The sequence below is a fragment of the Haemaphysalis longicornis genome, unplaced genomic scaffold (assembly GCF_048455015.1).
Source record: "Haemaphysalis longicornis isolate Haplotype H1 unplaced genomic scaffold, Haemaphysalis longicornis Haplotype H1 scaffold_10, whole genome shotgun sequence".
Taxonomy (NCBI): Eukaryota; Metazoa; Arthropoda; class Arachnida; order Ixodida; family Ixodidae; genus Haemaphysalis; species Haemaphysalis longicornis.
Window position 1 is genome coordinate 130,039,310 of NW_027526204.1, and position 20,247 is coordinate 130,059,556.

At 47.4% G+C, this 20,247-nt stretch overlaps 1 protein-coding gene across 2 annotated transcripts in view; it reads left to right on the forward strand.

Annotated features, from left to right (window-relative positions):
* Positions 1-20,247, forward strand: part of LOC144159336 (GILT-like protein 1) — a 239,541-nt gene that overhangs the window by 194,930 nt on the left and 24,364 nt on the right. Inside the window, exon 2 of one of the 2 annotated variants that reach the window (XM_077690751.1) lies at positions 1,893-1,937. The exons of the other annotated variant lie outside the window; for it this stretch is intronic. The gene's annotated coding sequence lies outside the window, so the exon portion shown is untranslated. The remainder of the gene's footprint in view (positions 1-1,892; positions 1,938-20,247) is intronic. 2 annotated transcript variants of the gene reach the window in all.

Below are 20,247 nucleotides of genomic sequence, written 5' to 3' on the forward strand. Positions count from 1 at the left end.
CGCCCATGAACTTTCGCAGTGTAATCAAATGTCACGTAATGTCAACGTAAATGTCACGTAATGTCAATGGTCGTGGCGGCGGCACGGAACAAAGGAAGAAAAGAGTGCAAATACTCTGTACCCTTATCGAGTGACCCTGGCCGAGTGCAAGCGACGAGCCCGCCGAGACGACGAGAAACATTTCATACCCTCCTTCATCACCATTTGTAGTGGTGTACAACAGATTCGCTGGACATCCAGTTTCGCAGTGCGGGACGGCGACCAATTTTTTTAGATATGTAACTCGTGCACACGCGCAGTAATACCAGGGACAGACGCACAGCGACTGACAGGTAACCACGCACATATGGTGACAGACAGCTTCAAGCCGATAAAAAAGCATCACCTATAATAAAATATTGACATCTGGTAGCTGCAAGTAACCTTGTAAGTACAGTTGTGCGATCGTAAAACAGCATGAAGAGAGCATGACGGGACAACAAATAAAAAACTGTCTGACAGTCTTACATGGCGGCAACCGCAACCGTGTACGTAATCAGCAGCTCGCAACCACCGGCTGCGTAGCAGTTAAGCTATTAATGAGGTTCCTGGCGTTCAGTGGCGTTGACAGGTATGAGCAAAAACAGCCGACGACGGGGCAGCAAAGGAAACAGTAGAATGGAGACATCGCTCGGGTGATCATACTTAGCTAGGCAAGTGCAGCAGCTGATAAAAAGAAAGTACACTACCTTTGTGGAAGATTGCATTTATTAAAGCCGCATTCTTTGCACCTGAATCCCTCTTGTGTGTGTGTAGCGTTAATAATTTTAACCCTTAACCATTTTTCTTTGTGAAGGAAAATACAGACCTTGCAAGCGTCGGGGATTACATCCGGCCGTACAACTCAGCTGCTTTTACCGCGAGCTCTAAAAACAAGAAAAGAAAGTGAGCGTCGAGACCCTTGCCGCATCGGTTTTGTCGCTACTCCCGAGCTTTTCTAGAGGCAGAAAAAATTGCAGTACTCAGTGTCGGGCCTTCATCCTCGAACAGAGGTAGTCCTTTTTGGAAGCGTTCTTCATCCTCGTGTACTTAATCTTTGATGTCATGTTTCCAAGCAACGCGGGTGTTCATCGCTCTTAACCTTCCGTTCTGCTTGCGAATTTTGTGGCAACAAGGTGTGCTCGACGTTAGCGTTGTGTTCTTATCGTGCGTCGTCTGTGGGGAAATTTCGCGTGAGCTAAGGTTTGGCGGTGGTTTCCCACGCACCGTGTTAAGTACTGGTGCACTGCCGTAGTACAGCTATTTTTATTGTCGTCTCATGGTAGCTTCACGAGGGCATCTGCTGAATTTACCGCTCCGTAGAACGCCCAGCGAACTATGTCATCAATCACTTCCACCTGCTGCGGGGTCCCGGAGGAAAGCGTTGCTTTGAGCACGGGTTCGCGGGTTCCGTTCCTATGAACACGAGAAACAAAAACGCCTTTGGGTAGAGATTCCAGGTCAGTCATGCGGTATAGACTAATCCGGAATGCTCTACCACGGCTCGCCTTATAGCCGAAATGTCGCTCCGCTACGCGAAGCACCGATTTGATGAATAGGTTATTTTTGAACAGTTGTTACATGCAAAGCTGGCATCGCGACAAATTTCTTTTTTTTAATGTTCTACTCAGGATCGGCGGCAAATACTAAAACCCCTGCAGTCACGATCTCCTCCTAACAAAAGGATTTGTGACAGGTGAGAGTCGACTGAATCGCGCTATAAGAAGCTCGCAGGAGATGTGCTATTGTTTATCAAGCTTACAAGCGGCAATTAGAAAATTTGCCATGATTTCGAAGATTATTAAACCATCTTCAAACATTAACTTCTTTCTTCTACACGGTACAATCTTGTCCATTTTCTCCCCCTGCTGCAGTGGTTCGTGCTGCTACTCCGAGCTCCCATTTAGTCGTCAGACCGCGTAAGTCCACCTTTTCCAAGATCTTGCTAGCTTGCGGAAGCATTGCTTGATTGAATTCATGTTTTTCTTTATTTGAGCATTTTCTTTCTGTATTTAAAAGCAACCGAAAACCAAACTGCTCCTCGCTACCCATTTGCGAAATATTGCAGTGACGTAATACAAGTTTTCAATGTGGTTTTATGCTATACCAACCTTAAGCATTTCTTTTTTTCCTCAGGTTATTGTTTATATCGCTGTTTTGTTTCCCATATACGGTTGAATCGTGGTCTGTGTTCTCACGAAATCGTTCAGGAGCCAGGTGCGAAGGGTAAACCACTTTCGAACGCATTTTTGCCTCAAACAAGCGCTTGTTAACCAACCGCTTCCTCTCTAACCCCTCCCCCTCTCAAAGATTGCCTGCGCATTTTGTGTTTTAGCTGTTGAAATAGTTTAGCAATGTTTATTGCTCACCCTCAGTAGCAAGTCAAATTATTACCGAAATGGCTGATCGGCCTCTAATTTGATGCTGTGTTTTATAGTTTAGCACATATAAACCTTTATTTCACTTGTTAGCACGATTATGAAGCCTTGGTTTACTTGAGAGGCCCGCGATGATCTTTTCTAGGCTCCGTTCTGAGCTACCTCGATGACGCCGGTTTCAGTGTTGTTTGATGCTTCCCCAAAGAGGCAATTCTTGCTGGTTCCGTTAGACCGTGTTCAACCGTATCACACAGACCTCTTCTACCTCTATCTAGTTTACGTTGATGCTCGCAGCGGGGTATATGTGTCACGGTGGTCCGGTGAGCTTGTCGCTACAGCCGGCATCACGAAATGGGTGTGAAGGATTGAGCGAGAGAAATCGCGCTGAGCAACGCAAATTCATGAAGAAAAAAATGCCCTAGAACCGACCGAAAAACTCACAAAACTGGGTAAGCACTCAGGTTTGAAACCTGGTCATATAATTATTTTTTGAGGTGCCCCTAAACGCCCTACATAGGAGAGATTTATATAAGGGGAGCACGCGCATACAAAAACAACAAAGAAAGAAGAATATGCGCTAACAACATAACAAGCCACAGATGCATAAAACACAAGCAATAGCAACTGCGGACACGTAACTACAAGGCAGAAAATATCACGGCTAGCAAAAGCAGGTTTAGGTACTTTCATTTTCAACATGTATTGAAATTTTGTTATGTCAGACTGTCAGTGTGCTGTGGTAGGTTATTCCATCTATTATTCTGGGCGGAACGTAAAGTATAAATAAATAAATAAATAAATAAATAAATAAATAAATAAATAAATTTACCGGTTCTCTCTCTCATCCATTAATCTCAGGTGTAAGTTGGGAGTAGTTAATTTGCGGTCACGTACCTAAGAGCCTCCAAGCGTGCTCCACCGTTTACTCGCGTGTAATGCAAAAAAGCTCTCCCAAGTAGCTTATTTACGAGTGCTGTATTTCCGATCCACGGGAAATATAATGGCATTGCTGGGCGAATACATGACGCGCACAGGAACATTTATTTACCAGTTGCGTTCAGTCAGCCTGACAGCTCTTTCCCACGCCTCTTTCCTCGCTTTGCCACTACCTTACAGGTCTACGCTAACTTGGCGTCCTCAAACATAGCCATTCATTCTGCCGTTACTGTTTCATATCATGGAAGATTTGATTGATTGATTGTAGGGTTTAACGCGCCGACGCAACGCAGGCGATGAGGCGCGCCGTAGTGGAGGGCTCCGGATTAATTTCGACCGCCTGGGGATCTTTAACGTGCGCCGAAATCTCGTACACACGGGCGTTTTTGCTTTTCGCCTCCATCAGAAAAGCGACCGCCGCGGCCGGGAATCGAACCCGCGACCTCGTGCTCAGCAGCGCAACGCCTTAGCCACTGAGCCACCGCGGCGGGTTATCATGGAAGATTTACAAGCGCACCACAACATTTGGACTTACAATACCACATCTTATAGCTAGCAACGTTTTAAGTTGTATTCTTTCGATTGTTCAAGAATTTTTATGTAGACTTTAGCGAGAAGATCCATCTCTCTTTTTGCGACGCTGAATTTGTCACTTTTGCAGCACACAAATTGCTGTTAATAAAATTCCCTAGAACTTTCTCTTCTTTACATGAAACTTCTTATACATTTCCTTAATACTCGCTTCTTAGCAACAAATTTGTGCAAAGAAGTGAAGTTGACTTTAAAAAGGCGTAGAAGCACAGCGTTACGAAGGGATACATGGAGGTATTTTGGTGTTCGTATATACTAATAAAGGATGCTGAGCCACTATACTGTGACATAAGCCTTCTGATATTGTCCTGTACAAAATTCTTCACTGCAAAAAATTCATGTGAACTACAGCGTTAAAGCTGACTTTGGAGGAGTTCGGTAGATTGCAATGTGGATTACAGGTTTATCCTGCAATTCCGCCTTTGTAGATTCCAAAATTTTGTTCCAAAAAAGAGAAAATGGAGCTCACTTGGTTGCATACTTCGCCATCGATAAAAAGACCAACCGAAGGGTATGGGAAAGCAGTCGTTGCAAAAAGAAAGGAGATACAAATAGCGGTACAGAACCAAAATATTGAAGATACGACGAAAAGGCATTGTTTGCGCGAGGGAATACCGAGAACGCCGTATCGCGTGACTTGCACGCGTTTCTACGGCCGAAAGCCGCGCTACGTGAGAACATCGTTTGCGCCAATACAAACGTGACTCCTCCCGGCCTATTTCGGGGCGGCGATTTTCGGTCGCTAACGGCCAGAGAACACGCGCCGTCAAGAGACGTTCCCTCCTTTTCTCTCCGTTTTATTGCTACTACACGCCAAACAAAGGTAAATAAGAGAACGCCGCTAGTCGCAGATTATGTGCCCCGGGTGCGAGATTGCCGATACGACGGCTCCACTTAGTAAAAGCGAGATGCGGTGGTCTCTAATGGGAACGTTGGTTGCGCCAGTCACAGATCAGATGTCAGGCGCCAGAAAGACAGGGTGAGCCTGCCGACAGATTGACAGTACTTACTCGCAATCAGAGTGGTTTGGGTCGTATTCGCTCATCTCTGGGTCATCCCCCTTCCCTTCTCTGCCCCTCCCTTTTTTCGCTTTGTTCTGACCGATCCGTTTCTTGGAGCGGAGTTGATCGCTCCTAATCACTTTCTGTTTTGCTTCCTAAATTCTTTCGCTTATGATACCTGCTCAATTCCTCTCGTTTCTGACCAGTCCTAACTAACTAGTAATCCCAACTAACGACGCTGCTGAATTGCTGTGACAGGGAAGAAATGAGGTCCCGGGGATTTCCCGTGGGGCATTATGAATGTCCGTATATCCTGACGCATTATTGTGAAGACTCGGGAAGGCCGTCAGCAAGGCCGACGCGCTGTCAGCGTTTATGACTTGGCGAGAACTTTGCTAAGTTAGAGTGAGCTCGGCTGGTTAGTTAGGTATGGCCCTAGCGTTTATAGCTATGTCACGTATAGCGAAGCCCAACTAGTGCGCTTCTCTGGTCTCCAACCAGGCACGTTTTGTGCTTAGATGCTGTGCTTTATGCCCCCGGCTTCGTAGTAGGGGGCTTCTTTTAGGCTATGGTCTTTCTGGTTTGTTTTTTTCTCTCAGGGTGGTTATAATATCACCAGGGTGCACAGAACGTATTAGAGTGACGTCATTCCTTTCATCAGCTCAGGTACATCTCATATATATTCTCTGAAGTAGTAAAATAATGAGTTATTTTCAGCAATAAAAGTGAAAGGGTAAAAAAAAGGAGAGATAGAGAAAAGAAGACACGAATGGAGAAAGAGAGAGCGCGCGGATAGAGGAAGAGAGGTTTTTATTACTGAAGAACTCATCTTGAATAACTACAGATGAGTTATACCAGCAATGTCCTGCTGCTATGTCATAAGCAAAAAAATTTACTTTGACGTAGCACGCGAAGAAGGAAATTCAATAATTTTCTTACACGGGTATAAAAGACGCAAGCAAAAAAAAAAAACAGTGATAGCAGTATGAGTTGTTCAGTGGGATTAAAAACGGAGGTGCACATGCCTCAAGTAAACAAACAAAAAATAAACCCCTCTTTCATACTTTCCTTTTATTCACTGGTTGTGCAGTTTACAAATTAGTAGTTAGCATAAGCCTGCGCTCGCAGTCGACGTATTTGTTTACTTATTTATTCATCGCTTCAACAGGGCCGTAGGAAAGATCCAAAGGTCGCGACTTTACGTGCGAAATCGTGGTGTACTATCCAGGGAACGTCCTGCCGCAAAGGTGGTTTAAAAGAGTTAGTATTAGCCGAGTTACCGTTCGTTCAAAAGGGCCACAATAAGGCCTGGAGCTTCCGCCCTCTCCTCGCGCCTCCAAAGCACTGTGGGGGATATGACGTCACCGACCCGGCACAAGACAACCTAGAGACACAGGGCAAGGCCCTCGCTCCTGTGGAGCCATTGGCCCTAATCAGTGGTACGTCACGCTGTTTTTAGCAGCCGACGCGCATGCTACGCCCACTACAGGCTGCGCTTGCCCGGCGGCCCCGCTCGCACTGCCGGGCAGCCAGGTTTCTCGCGCTGGCTGTGCTTGCCTGGGGGTCAGTTCTAGAATAGGAAAAACGAGCATTTGAAAACCAAAAGGGGGGGGGCTCCCAAACACAACATACTCGTTCACGACAAAAATTGAAGATGTTCCCCACAACTAAGGGCCCGCTAGCTTTTCTGGATGCGGCGCTGTCGCGTCGAACAGGCCCCTTCGTGGACCCGTTGCGCAGAAAAGGCTTAGCTGTGCCGCAGTTATTCGTTCACCGCTTTACGAAGCCGCGCCGACGACTATCCGCAGCGCAATTTTTCGCTCATTATAACCCTAGTACACAAATTTTTAAACTGATTTTCAGCAATAGTCCTGCTCTGGCGGGGGGTTACAAGTTTTAGCAGCTGCGGTGCATGCCGAGTCGTACATACACCGCATAGTGGGCTCCTTGTCCTCAGGTCAGACAGATGCCCTCTAGCGTTGTTTCCGCCTGCAGAGACGCCCCGTGTTTTTCAGCGTTATTCATATCTTGTGAAAGAAGCGCTCTATCTACAGATTCACCTAAGCTCGTGTGACGGAGGGCGACGATCGACTTTCTTCCCTACTAAGATATGCAGTGGCGGAGTGCCGCTCGCCGGAACCGCCGGAACCGACGAAACCTGCACCCGCGTTTTCCCCAGAGCCTGGAGCGCTGATTAGCTGCAGAAGTTAATGGTAACCTGCCAATAGCGGCGTCGTAGTCTTCGGCGCCAGCTGCGTCATAACGACTGCGTCACAGTCTCAAATATACGTCAGAATAAGTGAGAACGGCTTCGAGGATAAAAAGGTAAACAAAGATATTTCTTGCATGTTTGTGCGGCCCGTACTCTACGCAGAGGTGTAATATTTTGTATACGTTGTCGTGAATACGTAAACTAGCGATTGCACGATTAACATCGCGACCTTCGGAAGCCTATTTAAGACCCGTCTAAAATATAGGTGGTAGCCATCTAAAACGTTTAGCGGGCGATATCTTCTTTTGGCAACACTGAAAACCGCCATGAATGTGGCCGCCCTGTCTCGCAGAAATAAACAGGCCCCGGTGTCCGTCATTTGTGCTCGGCTTTCTTCTGCACCCAGAACGGCTATGTTCCCCAGTTTCCCCGTTGCCTTCAATGCTCGGGTAAACAGGCGACATATGCGGAGAGTAGAAGCGGCGGGTTGGGTGGTGAGAGGAGGAAAACTAGTCCTTGGAAGACCTCACAAAGTTAAAATTCTTTTTTGTTCACTATGACAGAACTAGCATTCGGTAACTCACCCAACTCAATTTCAGCTCAAAAGTCGTTTTCTTAACCCAAAGCGGATAATGTAGAAACACTTTTAAATTTCGCGCTATACGACGTCAGTAGGAAACTAACTAAGAGAAAAAACTACAAATAGGGTTATCAATGGGTTAACTGCACATTGGCATTCAAGCGACGTTATCGAACATTCCGCATACACCAATCACGCAAAGAAGACCTCGTCACGTCATCAGGACCGAAAGAGAAAGTGTCTGGTGAGCCATCGATGCTTCATTTGTATTCCTTGACATCTAGCTTAGTTCGAAATTTTGTTAAAATTGGTTTAAATGGGAGTTAAGAAAACTTGGTGAGCTAGTTATTTAATGCTTACTGGATGCTTTCTTTGTGTCTATATCGTCTTCGTCTGCTTAGGGCCTCTCCTATTCTTTCTGGTTTCAATATCATTGGGTCAATGCAGCCTTCCGAATAAGGCAAGCTCGTATTCAGGTTTCGTGGCACGTTTAGAGTTCAAATTTGGGAATAATAGTTATGAGGAAGGGGTGGGGTTAACTTTGAACCCACCCTCACTCCTACCTCTGCATCAGTGACTTTGTGTCTTGGCACGTTCTTCGGTAGTGATGTGATTCAACTGTCTTTTACTGCGTATAAAACCAGCGCAGCGCAAGATAAATATATTCACTAATTTCAAGGATGCGGCCAGGGCAAACCCCAAGAAAAATATACTTCAGGCATATAGTTTAGCAAGGGGGAAATTACAGAAGTGTTTGTAACATAAAACCGTCGCAATAGCAGATTCTAGGACACATAAATAATGCTCTCGGAAGTAGCCGAGACAGCACGTGTTAATTTATTCTTCGCTACTGAATCTTGTGCGGCAATTACTGTCAATGAGACAGTTACGGTACGGATAAGAACGTCAACATTCGTAAGTCTTGGTACTCGTACCGCAGCGACAAATATAGCAGCAAGAAATTTCCCTGAAAAGAACCTGTCGGGAAGTGAACGATGCGTAGCAGATAGAATACCCAATCCACGCGGGAAATAACAATTGGCCCACATTTTCGGGAGCTTCTGTTCAGTGCAATGTGGGGCACCAGCGTGTGCCCAGATGTTCGTGGAGCTCTGGGCGGTCTCGTAGTGATCTACAAATGGTATCCAAGTGGCTGCCGCTTGGTGAACAAAACGGGAAAAAATATGATTTCACTCATTTCTCTCTCTCTCTCTCTCCCCCCCCCCTTCCCCCATCTCCGCAGAAACTACCCCTGTCGGATGCCGAACTTAACGGGTGGCATTGATAAATCTGTACTTGCTGAAATGTAAATGTGGTTTAACGCACAGAAGAGACCAAACGTTGTTTACGGGTGCTCAGTAGTGAGGAAGCATTGTTTATTTAGGTCATGAGAAGATTTTCAATGGGGGCATGAATCTAGTTAATTAGGAGCTGGGCGAGTGGGTCGTTGTCCCCCCCCCCCCCCCCCCCCCCCGCCCCCTTCTCCTTCTTCTCTTGGGAAGCAGCCGCCGCTGGCGATAGATCGCGCGATTTTGTCCACAGAAGCAATACCCCTCAAGCACTCGGCCACCGCGACGGATTCTTTGATTACTAGTAACAATGAAGGGCTCAGTAAGACATAAGGCATTGAATTAAACAAAACTTGAGGAGACGTGAAAAGCTCATTCCCTCCCATTTCAAGGGCTCTACAGATATTCTTTTTGCTAGTTTTGCACTGGCTCTTAGGGTAATTCCATGCTTTTGAATTTGTTTTGCTTTTAGATTAGTATAACACTACAAGAACTTTCCGGGGCACAAACCGTTCACCGCGCCTTCCCTCGTTTATTTGCACTTTTCTCGTCTCCACGTTATTCCACATAAACCGAGACCCGTGCGGCTTACCACTCGAGATCAAAGCAGGCGGAGCTCTTCTATTTATAGTCACCGCTTTAATAATCGTGTTGGTGACAAAGTTTTTGCTGTTCGGCAAATCTTTCTTCATTCGCGTTGAAACCCCGGTTCTCACAGCCTCTCAAGGCGCTGGCTTCAAGATTAATGACTTCCTAGTAGCGAAATTTCCGCCCACGCTGCCACTTCCTTTGATGAAAGTCGTGAAGTATGCTCCGAGCCCGCAGGGTTTTATTAATAAATGCTGCTGATTCTTTTTCACGCCCACCTCTCAGCATCCAGCGCCAGTTAATTTTAATATTAGACATACCAAGGAAACTTAGGTCGTATTACAAAACTAATGCAAAGCACAATACGTTGTTTATAAATTCGCGTTGTATATGTTGCGGGGTGGTTGAAGCCTAATCAGGATCTTGACGCAGCTTTGACTTTCCGTTTTTTTTTTTTTTTTTCAAACCACGCGCTTTGAGTGATTCTGCTTCAAAGAAGTTTTTATTTGAATATTCACCTTTTTTTTCTTGAGCAATCGCCCTCATACTGCAAAGCACTTTTTGATAATGGCCTCCTTACTACAAAATACCGCTGATTTCTTTCGCGGCATTTTTTTATTTGAATGTTTACTTTTTTTTCTCCAGTAATTGCCTGTATACTGTAAAGCACTTTTTGATAAATGCCCTACTCTAAGTTACCGATGTGCTACTACTGCTATTGCAAGCAATCCACCTCCTCCTCTGCCCCCCCCCCCCCCCCCACAACAAAAAAATTAAAAAATTCCGTCACCGTCACTATTTCGCGACAAGCAAAAAAATGCATAATGACGTACTGTTACAGCCGCTATGCCTCACCTTCATTGCAAACTGGACCGGGCGCCAGCACATTTTCTTGACTCGTTTAAAGAAATACAAAAGTAATTATAAAACTATTACTCCAAAGGGAAATGAAGGAAGACTTTCGCCATCACTTATCTAGGCTGAGTAACGCGCGCTATTAGAATTTAAGGAATGGCGGTTATAAATGTAGCAACCTTACAAGCTGCGCTCTTCCGGTGGTCAGAAAACCGTGCTGTGGTGTGGCGCTAGAAACAAACGTGGCTTAATTAAAAAGTCGATATGCCGAGCTCATTTCAACCAAACCGAAATGAAACGTGTGACATCTTAAACAAGCAGCCCGGACGGTAGTCATGCATATTTATTCATGTGTTGGTATTTACTCCTCCTATTTGACTCAGTTATAACTTGTCGGTAAATCTGTCACTGACCAGGATTCTCGCCGCTGTTTTTTTTTCGTTCCAAAACCGCCACTTAAATGACTCATGAATGGTAAAAGTGTGGAGCAGGAATCTGTGCTCCCGCATTAGCTACACCGCTTTATTATCTATTCGTTTTTAGTGGAACTGGTTTTATGGTCATGTTGTTGTTGTTGTTGTTGTTTGTGGTTTGAAGGAAAGGAAAAGGAAAGAAAGTGCACTGGGGATACTTTTGAGGTAAGCAGGCAGCTAACCTGCATACAGCCCAATGCGGTGGAAAGGAAGTAGAGGAGGAGGGAAAGGATAAAGCGGAGTGTTGAAGAGAAAGAGAAAGAGAGAAAGAGAAAGGAAATAATAAAAGATATGGCTAAGTCAGTCCGGGCACATCACTCATTAACACAGCAATCGGGGATACGGCCACTGTGTGAGCCCGGCCGTCTTCAGGTGTAGATAGGCGAAGACTTCCCGTTGGTAAGTTCACACAAAAATGACAATTTCCTGATTGATGGCTGACGATTCGGCGGTTGTATGACCTACCATGTATAAAATAATTCCCATGCTCCACGTCGCCTACAAATACGACCACTTTGCTAAGTATTCTACTTCTTGTCTCAGAACCCAAAATAAGTCAGTTCAATGTTAATCTCGATAAATGTGCGTCAGAAATAATATGACGCCGAAGCGTAAGATTATTATTGACTGTTGAATTTATGCGCACCAATCAATCAACGTTTCGCTTCTGCTACCACAATAGCACATAAGCAGCACTTCTCGGCGATGTACAGTCCACTTGCATTTCGGGCCAGCCTGCAAGCAAACTCCTCCAACTATACCGCACCCAATTGGAGAGATAGTCGAGTTTAATGCTCACACGGGCCCTTTACCAGGCTCACAACATATCTTTTCCGTGGCAGCCAGCCTATTCTGGTTCTGAGAGTCATATCACCGCCCATGCAGCTTCAAAAGAAGCTCGCTGGCATAAGCTCAGTCGTTGAAATTCCATATTCCAAAGGAGAAGGCAGGACAGCCGCTCTGACCCAAGGTGGAGACGAAAGCTGTCGTATTGCAAGAACTCCCTCTGGATATACACGAATCTCTACGAGAAGATAGATCCGACGGGCAATTTCCGGTTTCCGCACAGTGCGACAAAACAAAGGGGGTAAGGGGAAAGGGGGCGCTGGGCCGATTACGCGTTAAGGCTGCCTACAGCGTGCCTTACCCCGGCAGTTAGGCTGAGCGGATTTGCCTTTGTGCCTGGTACGTCCTGCCAACAAGAGCATTAGGACTATCTTGTTCTGCTGCCAATGGTTTGCCAGCCACCGATAAACAGCGACAAGAGCGCTCAAGTGACTGTGTTGAGCGAGGACGGGCGCTGAAAATGAGACACTTGGGTGAAGTGTGCATGGCGCAGCCATGCTGGCGCGATTCCGGGAAAGCAAAATTTTTGTTCACTTTTACAAGTGCCTCAGGATGGAACGTGATATTGTTGCCTCAGCGGAGTTTTCTGTAGTGTTTTACACAACTGTGAAACATATGTGGGCAGACGTTTAGGCGGGTATTAATTGTCGTTTTGTTGCGTAGAATAATTTTGGCCTTCCTTCACCTTTCTTCTTTTTTATTTAATTTATTTATGTGTACTTTCTATGTTTTTGTTATTCTTCTTCTCTACTCTCAATGTAACTTCGTTTATACTCCCTTCTTTCCAATTGTTTTTTGTTCTTGATAGTTTTTGCAATTCCAACATATGAAGGGGCAGGCCCTGCCTTCAGTAGGCTAAACTTTTTGTTCGTCATCGAGTGTTCTCTCTTTCTCTTTCACCCTCTGTCTCCCTATCTCTCTTTCCTCTGTCTCTCTATCTCTCTCTCCCCCTCTCCCCCTCTCTCTCTCTCTCTCACCCCCTGTCTCTATATCCCTCTTCTTTCTCTCTCCCTTCGACAGCACGGGAGAATTTTTTTAAGCCCCTGCGCGAGCCGGGGACGCTCGGCAGTCGGTGCAAGGCACGCGCTCACGAGCGCACGGCATTTTCGTGGTGTTTTTTTTTTTTTCGCAACGGTGAACTTACGGCCAGTTGCAACAGCTCCGCTGTAAATAAATGTGCCATCGGGGCACTGAGCGCACAGAACAACGGCGAACTGCTCAGTCGCCAGCGCTGAAACCGCCGGCGGAGCAAAAGGCAGCGTTGTTGCTAGGCGATGCTCCCCTTCAGTCCTCTCATTGAAACGACGGCAACAAACTGCATCATAGACGACTCTCCCTTGCGCCAGCTGTGTGTCGCTGCTGCCCGGAAGCGAAATGATGATGGGTGTTCGGCTCTCATGCTTACACAAGTTTGCATTCATTGGCTGCAGCCGCACAGAAACGGGATAAGCGTTTAATGCGGCATGCCGTTTAGTCTGTCGCTCAACCCGAGAAGCGTGCGTTGTTTGCGCTTATTCTTTCGTGAATTGCTCCGGATAGTGGCGCCGTATCTCTGTAGAGCAGACATGCCTCGCCCAGCGACAGCATCGTCGGTAGCCCAAAAGATCTGCAGTAATTATGGAGAAGCGTTTTTTTTTTCGGTAGCGGGTTATAAAATATGCCTATTCAGCGTGCCTTTCTGGGACGGCTTTTCTTTATTTAAAATAGCGGAGCTTACAAAGGAGCCAAATTGGAAGAAGGATGATGATAATTTTTAACGTGGACTATTGCTTACGCCCGGTTTAATCGAGACATTATCCCTATGTCGCGTTCAGTGGTCATCGCGATAACGCTGCCATCTAACATTTTATTCAAATCGTCAATTTTAGGCCCGGTGTTGAGCACCTCAGTGGAACAAGACCACAGAAATTTCAAAAAAACGGTATATTTGCGTACATATAAAACTATCAAATAATGAATCGACTAGAACAGGATACAAACGTATGTTTGCTCACTATGGAAAAAGTGCAACTTATACCGAAAAGCATATTAAGTCAGAGTTTGTAAGACTTCTTCATCTTCATAACACGCAGTAAGAGTATGTGGTAGTAAAAAGTCTTTATTGAGCGACCATGGGAAGGGGATAGGAATGTGGTGAGCCTCCTGTGTCCAAGAGGCCGTGGGCCTGCACCAAATTTTGGGCCCGTTGCACTAAGGCGGGTTAATGCTTCATGTGGGAGAAGATAGCATGGCTGTAGAAGTTTCTGTTTGTACACACCGCTACATCTGAGCTTGTTGGTTGGAGAGACTGGGATTGATTGACTAATGTTTAACGCACCGACGCAACGCAGGCGATGAGGCGCGCAGTAGTGGAGGGCTCCGGATTAATTTTGACAAAACTGGGGAACTTTAACATGCGCTGAAATCTCACACACACTTGCGTTTTTGCTTTTCGCCTCCATCAGAAAAGCGGCCGCCGCGGCCTGGAATCGAACCCGCGTCCTGGAGAGACTGGGGTGCGGGGCAGGGTATGTTCTTCGGGTGTGTGTTTTGTTTGTAGTGCGCGAGGAGGGAACTGTAGGTATAATCCTGCGGAGTTATAGACTTGATGGTTGGAGATTAGGCGCCCGGCGGTATCGGTCCTTGCGCCCACAATCTCCTAACACGGGTGCAGTCAGAGGGTATTTTTTAATACATCAAAGGGCCAGAATTACATCATTCTTCTTCCGGTTACAAAAGCCTGGGCGTTACGTTTTAGTTTTACAACACACTTTCATTGTAAAACACCAATGTGCTGTCGTTTTACAACCACAACACATTGTTGTGTCGGTGTCACAGATGGACGAACTTTTTTATTAGTTGATTTGGTATCCAAAGTTCCGAGAGAACGCTCTCCCCCGAGACATCTCCCACCCCCTTAAGTGGTGGAATATTCAATTCATAAAAGACCTCAAAGATCGCCCACCGCCTAAAATCTATGGCTTTAGCACCTAAGATTAGACACAATAAACGCGAATGATGTATTTATGCGTTGATGCGGTCACTTATTTGTCCTTACTCCACTTGACCCGAAATTTCGTCCTTCTCGTATCTTTTCCTGGTATCTCCGTGGTTTGGGTTGGCGCTGCGACCACGGGTGTCTCCGTAAGAGCAGCCCCGGCTCTTATTTTGTGCACCACGACTTGAACCTTCCTGGGAAGTCCTCCTGGCAGCGGCTGTGGGTTGTGAGGAGTAGCGGCACAAGCTTTGCCGTGCTCGGCGATTGCTCTGCTGTCCGCAGGGTCAGGGTCGTGGCGTGCTAGAGGAACCGGGTGCGATGGGTTGGAGCGGATACTTGCTTCGTCGCTCGCCCGTGCGTGGGCGACCTCGTTTACGATGCCTCCCGCGTGTCCCGGCACCATGTCCACCCGCACAGTCATGTATTTTGTTGTGCGAAGTCTCTTCGCTATATCCTTGATGAGGTGGCTTGTGGATCCGACGACTGTGCTGCCGCAGAGTCTTGCCACCGTCTCTCTGTAAACGTCCGGCCCCGGTGCTCCTCTGCCTGCTAGCGCTCTTCGATGTGGTTCGCCGCGAGCAGCACCGACTCCAGTTCGCCTCGCACTGTGCTCGCAGTTGTGTCGAACTGAAACGTCCGCCTCGCCTGCGCTGGCCCATCTGCACAAGCAACGATAACGCGGATGGTGGTCGCATCGATGGCGACGACCACCAATATCACACCTTCTTGCGGGTTCGCTCGCACCGCGGCTGCCACGCGCTCCTCTCTGTGGTGGGCCTTCCTGCATACCCTCGACATTGGTTTGGGTTGCGGACAAGCTCGTCCTTCCAGGGGGGGGATTGGATTCGGTGGTAGCAAAATCGGCCTATCGTCACGCGCCGTGTCTTTGGTGAGACGCTGGATGTGAGCCCCGGCATTAATGACAGCCCGTCTCGCTCCGCGCCCTTTGTACCTCTCCTCTATAATGTGGCGTAGCGGAGGAAGCCTCGAAAACCGGAAGAGTTCCTCGGTTCCGGCGTGCCTGGGCAGGTCCGTGATAGCACGCAGGCACTCGCGGTGACGCCTTTCTAGCTGCGTGTATTGCGCTTGGGTGAGCTCGGAGCAGGTGACCCCATAGCATGTCTTCAATGTAAGCACCGCCCGGCTCAGCGCACGCATCGCCTGCAAGCTGCACCAGCGAGCGTTTGCCCATCCGCCGAATGATATGGAGCTGCTGCCCCCACGTAACCTTCAGCTGTCGGACGCATAAGTCGGCTCCACCCTGTTCGTGCAGCTGGACTGCCAGGATCCGGATCCAACGGGAAGCAGTCTGCTTTATTCCCCGACCGCCTAATCCAGATGTCAGTGGTCTTCTTGGTCTGCTCCACTCGTCGCAGAACAATGTACTGGGTCGTTTCTGGAGACGCGCGCATTGCTGTAGTCGTGATCCCCCTTTCAATGGCGTCTAGCCCACGCTGCACCGCCGCAGCAGTATTGGCGTCGGTCGATCCATCAGTCTTGATCGCAATATCGTCAACGTATACTGTGTGCTTCAAATATTTGATTGACTCGAGCTCACCGACGATGTCGCGCATCGCAGTATTAAAGAGCATAGGGGACAGGATCGCCCCTTGTGGCACCCCGACTACAGTGAAAGCAATTTTTCTAACATATGACGTCGTGCGCAGGGCTAATTTAAAATTCATAGCTGTTAATTATTAAAAATTCCTGGGTAAGCTAAGTCTGTTTAATAGCGTTGAAGGCAAAAGCCTAGCGATTATCAGACTTTTTAACTTCTAGATCGTGATTGTGTTTTTCTCTTCGCTTCTGTACCTTTCTCACCTGACGCGATTTAGTCCGAGAAGAAGTGGGCGCAATTCTCGCGGCTACTCTCCTCGGCGTGTACATGTTCTACTCACTTGCCGTTACGTTCATCTGTACAGCGGAGCGCACCAGTTTAATTAGTTTCATCCTCCGGCAGAATTAGACTTTGGAGTCACGCAGTGGCAGCGCACTTGCTTCCTGCTTTAAGAACCCCGGTTGGAATCACACACCAATCCAAACGTCTATTTATTTATTAAATGCAGAGCATTTCTTAGCCTCGCCTCTTCCTGCGTCGGACGGCGTCCACAGCTCCGCGTCCGCAGCAGGTGCGCCTCTCTTCCTTCCCTCCTCTCTCTCAACAGCAGCTGGCGCGCGCATGCGTCGTAGTCAGCCCGTTAGCTCCGTCGCGGTCTCGGCGTGACAGGTGCGTGATAGCAGCGCGGTGGGGCGTGGAAGGGCGCGCGCTGCTCGCGCATGCGCGCTCTCCCCCCCGTACTGCTCTCCCTCTACTGCGCGCGCTACAAATATAAAGCGGCTAGTGGTCGCTCGTGCTTCAGTCACTGGGTTGCTCCTTCCTTCCTTGGTTGACGCTCACTCCCACGTTTGCTCGTGTCTGCTACTCCCAGTCCTAATGTACTCCGGACATAAAAGGAGCGCCGGACATCATATAGCAAAAATGAGCGGCGCACGTAAACGCATGCCACACGCTATCGGTCGCTGACAAAAATTGTGCCGCTCGCTCGGAGCACCGCGCACCGCGCCGCCGGGTGCCACATTCAAGAGAAACGAAGCGCTGCGGCCGAGATCCAACCGATTGCCCCGCAGAGAGGGTGGGGTGCAAACGATGGCAATAAATAACACGTTACGTACTTACGTCTCTCTCTCTCTCTCTCTCTCTCTCTCTCTCTCTCTCTCTCTCTCTCTCTCTCTCTCTCTCTCTCTCTCTCTCGTCTCGCAACCCAACTACCCAACCCCTACGACAACAACAACTACAACTACCACCGCCAACTACCACAACCTACGCCACGTGACCACCCCCAATGCTCTGCATTAACTCGTGCCCCTCGCGCGGGGGCATGCGACGGAGGTTTTTTTTTATTTATTTATTTATTTATTTATTTATTTATTTATTTGTTTTATCTTTACTTAAATGGCCGTATTGCTACCATTCGTGTCGACGACGGCGACGAGATGGTCGCTTTGCGTTTGATGAGACGTCTAAGGCTGTTCCCTTAAAATCCATTTTCACGGGACTGATTGTGCATTACGAACTTTCGGGTTGTATTTGTAATTTTTTTTATCAATTATTCGTTAACTTGTATAATTTATTCATGCTGTAAATTGGCGGAGATCGTAATGCCAACAAACTGATACGGGGACCTTCAGCCGGTTATAAGGAAGTGCAAATACGTAACAACGTGCAAACGTTGGCGTGAACGTAACGCGAAGTTATGTCTCGGGATATGTAAAACAATATACGTAAATACAAAGCTAAAACAGCGTCTAAATAAGACGGATATTTGCATCGTTGTTCACTGTGCGCCGTGTTATCAGGACATTTTTTGACCTCCCTACGTTTTTTTTAAGAACAGTTTTACTATTTTTTATAGTTATCGTTGCTATTTGCCATCAAATTGCTAATACGTGGGTGCTATTTCGTTTGTGTTCTATTTCATGCTAGATTTAAACACACTTTGTCCTTAGCTTATATCTCTACACATATATAAAAAAAATAGCAGTGGCTTAGCTCGGCTATGTCAGGATATACGCAGCGTGAGCTAAGGTTCAGCTGGTTATTCTTAAATTTCCTGGTTGTCTGGGATTAGCTTGATTATCATGGTTACTGCTGCTGCAATGACACACACACGGTCGCATTATGTGACACACGTATATTTATCAAGCGGCTCCGGCGCAGCGTCACCAATCGCTCCAGAGATAAGCTGGTTCCACAAGCGCACGCCGGTGTTGCCGCGACGCACGAGCCATCGGTTCCCCACCCGGCTACACCTCGCATGATCATCAAGTGGACCGGGACTCCACGTGCGAAACGGAGGTCGGCGAAGACGCTAAGCGCGTGGGGTGCGTAAGAGACACCGGGCAGCGAGCAACGTTCTGTGCGCCGTGTGACGTCACTGCTCCTCGCGCATGCGCAGCACGGCTCTCCAGGAGCCACGCGAAACTGCTCAACCTCGGCCAGTGTAGCTCACGCTACAAAACCTTAGAGCAAAAACACTAACCTCTCACAGAAAACGTGTGCTGTCAACCACAGAAACAAAGTAGAGAGCCTCACCTCCCATATTGGGAGATTTTCTATTCCTAGACTTAAAATAATACCGCGCCTCCGGCTTATTAAGGGGTCTGGGGATGACAGCCGATTAATACAAGGCAACTGCAAAGTTATTTTTACGGACCTGCGTGTTCCGATCGGCGGATTTTGCTCATCTTGTTGGCTTCCGGGTGTCGTTTCCGCGCAGTAATACATCGTAAATTCTTACGTTAGTGTCGACCTGCTGTTGACTTCAAAGATCGGTTTCGGCAGAAGAGGTTTTTCACTAAGAAAGATAGCACAGCATACAGTTACAGTACGAAGGCAGCTCGAAAAGACCCAACTGGATTGGAGAGGGGGGGGGGAGTACATTTGGGCATGTTCTTACCAGAAAAAACGTCAGCTGTAAATGCAGCGCCTGTAGCACTTTCATACGTTTTTGCGCTCAATTCTGAGGACGTGACGTTATTTAAAACTTACTTTCGAAGGGCAAAAGGTAGGTCAGCGCGCGCACGTCTCACTGTTAATTCATTTATTGGTATCTCATCAGTTCAAAGCAACCATGCAACACTTTTGTCTCTTTTTTTCCGACATCCTAAATGCTTGCAGAACGTAATCAACTACCACTACCAACAGTACTTCGATTAGGTAGTCGCAAAGCACCGCATCCAGGAATTACTGCTCTGTGCCCAACAGAAAACTTCTAAACTCGCTCGAAAGATTTTTCTCTCTTTCCCGGTCTTGACGTTCTTCGACCGTGAGAATTACGTCATTACAGCGGTGGCCGGATTTCCTTCAGTTGCAGCAGTGAAGGCATTCAATAGCCACTTAGAAAAGCAAACCACAAAAGCAAGGCAGAAGCAGAAAGTGTGTCTGCTGCGACCAGCAAATCACGCAGTTTCCGTTTCGTGCGAGCGATAGCTATACGTTTCGCCGTGCTTCCAGACGCGACGGAAAGAGTGGAAGCGTTTATCGGAAGCGTTGCAGAGCACCTTTAAGATTAGTTTAAAACGCAGTTTTCAAGGTGTTCAAGGGGTGAGGAGGGGAAGGCACCACTCACTTCAGCAGTGCGATTGCCATGACGTTGTGTTGCTAAACCCGAAATCGCAAGGTGAACACAAGATCGTGATATTAGCACGGAAAATGTACGTCTATGCGGAATTGACCCCAGTAACTAATACAATTCCAGATTAGCTACACTTTTCTATATCCAGAACTACTAAGGCGGGCGAGCGTGCACAGTTCAGTGGTTTAAGGCTACAGAACTCGCGTACGCACGCGCGCATTCCCGCGCACAGACGTGCACGCTTCGGGCCGTCGTGTTTAATAAGTAATGCTGTGCACTAGTTCTTTCCGCATTATATATTTTCATGGTTTGACTATTCTGCGTTGAGTACCCAGCAGATTGTGATTTGTAACTTTGGACGCTCCACT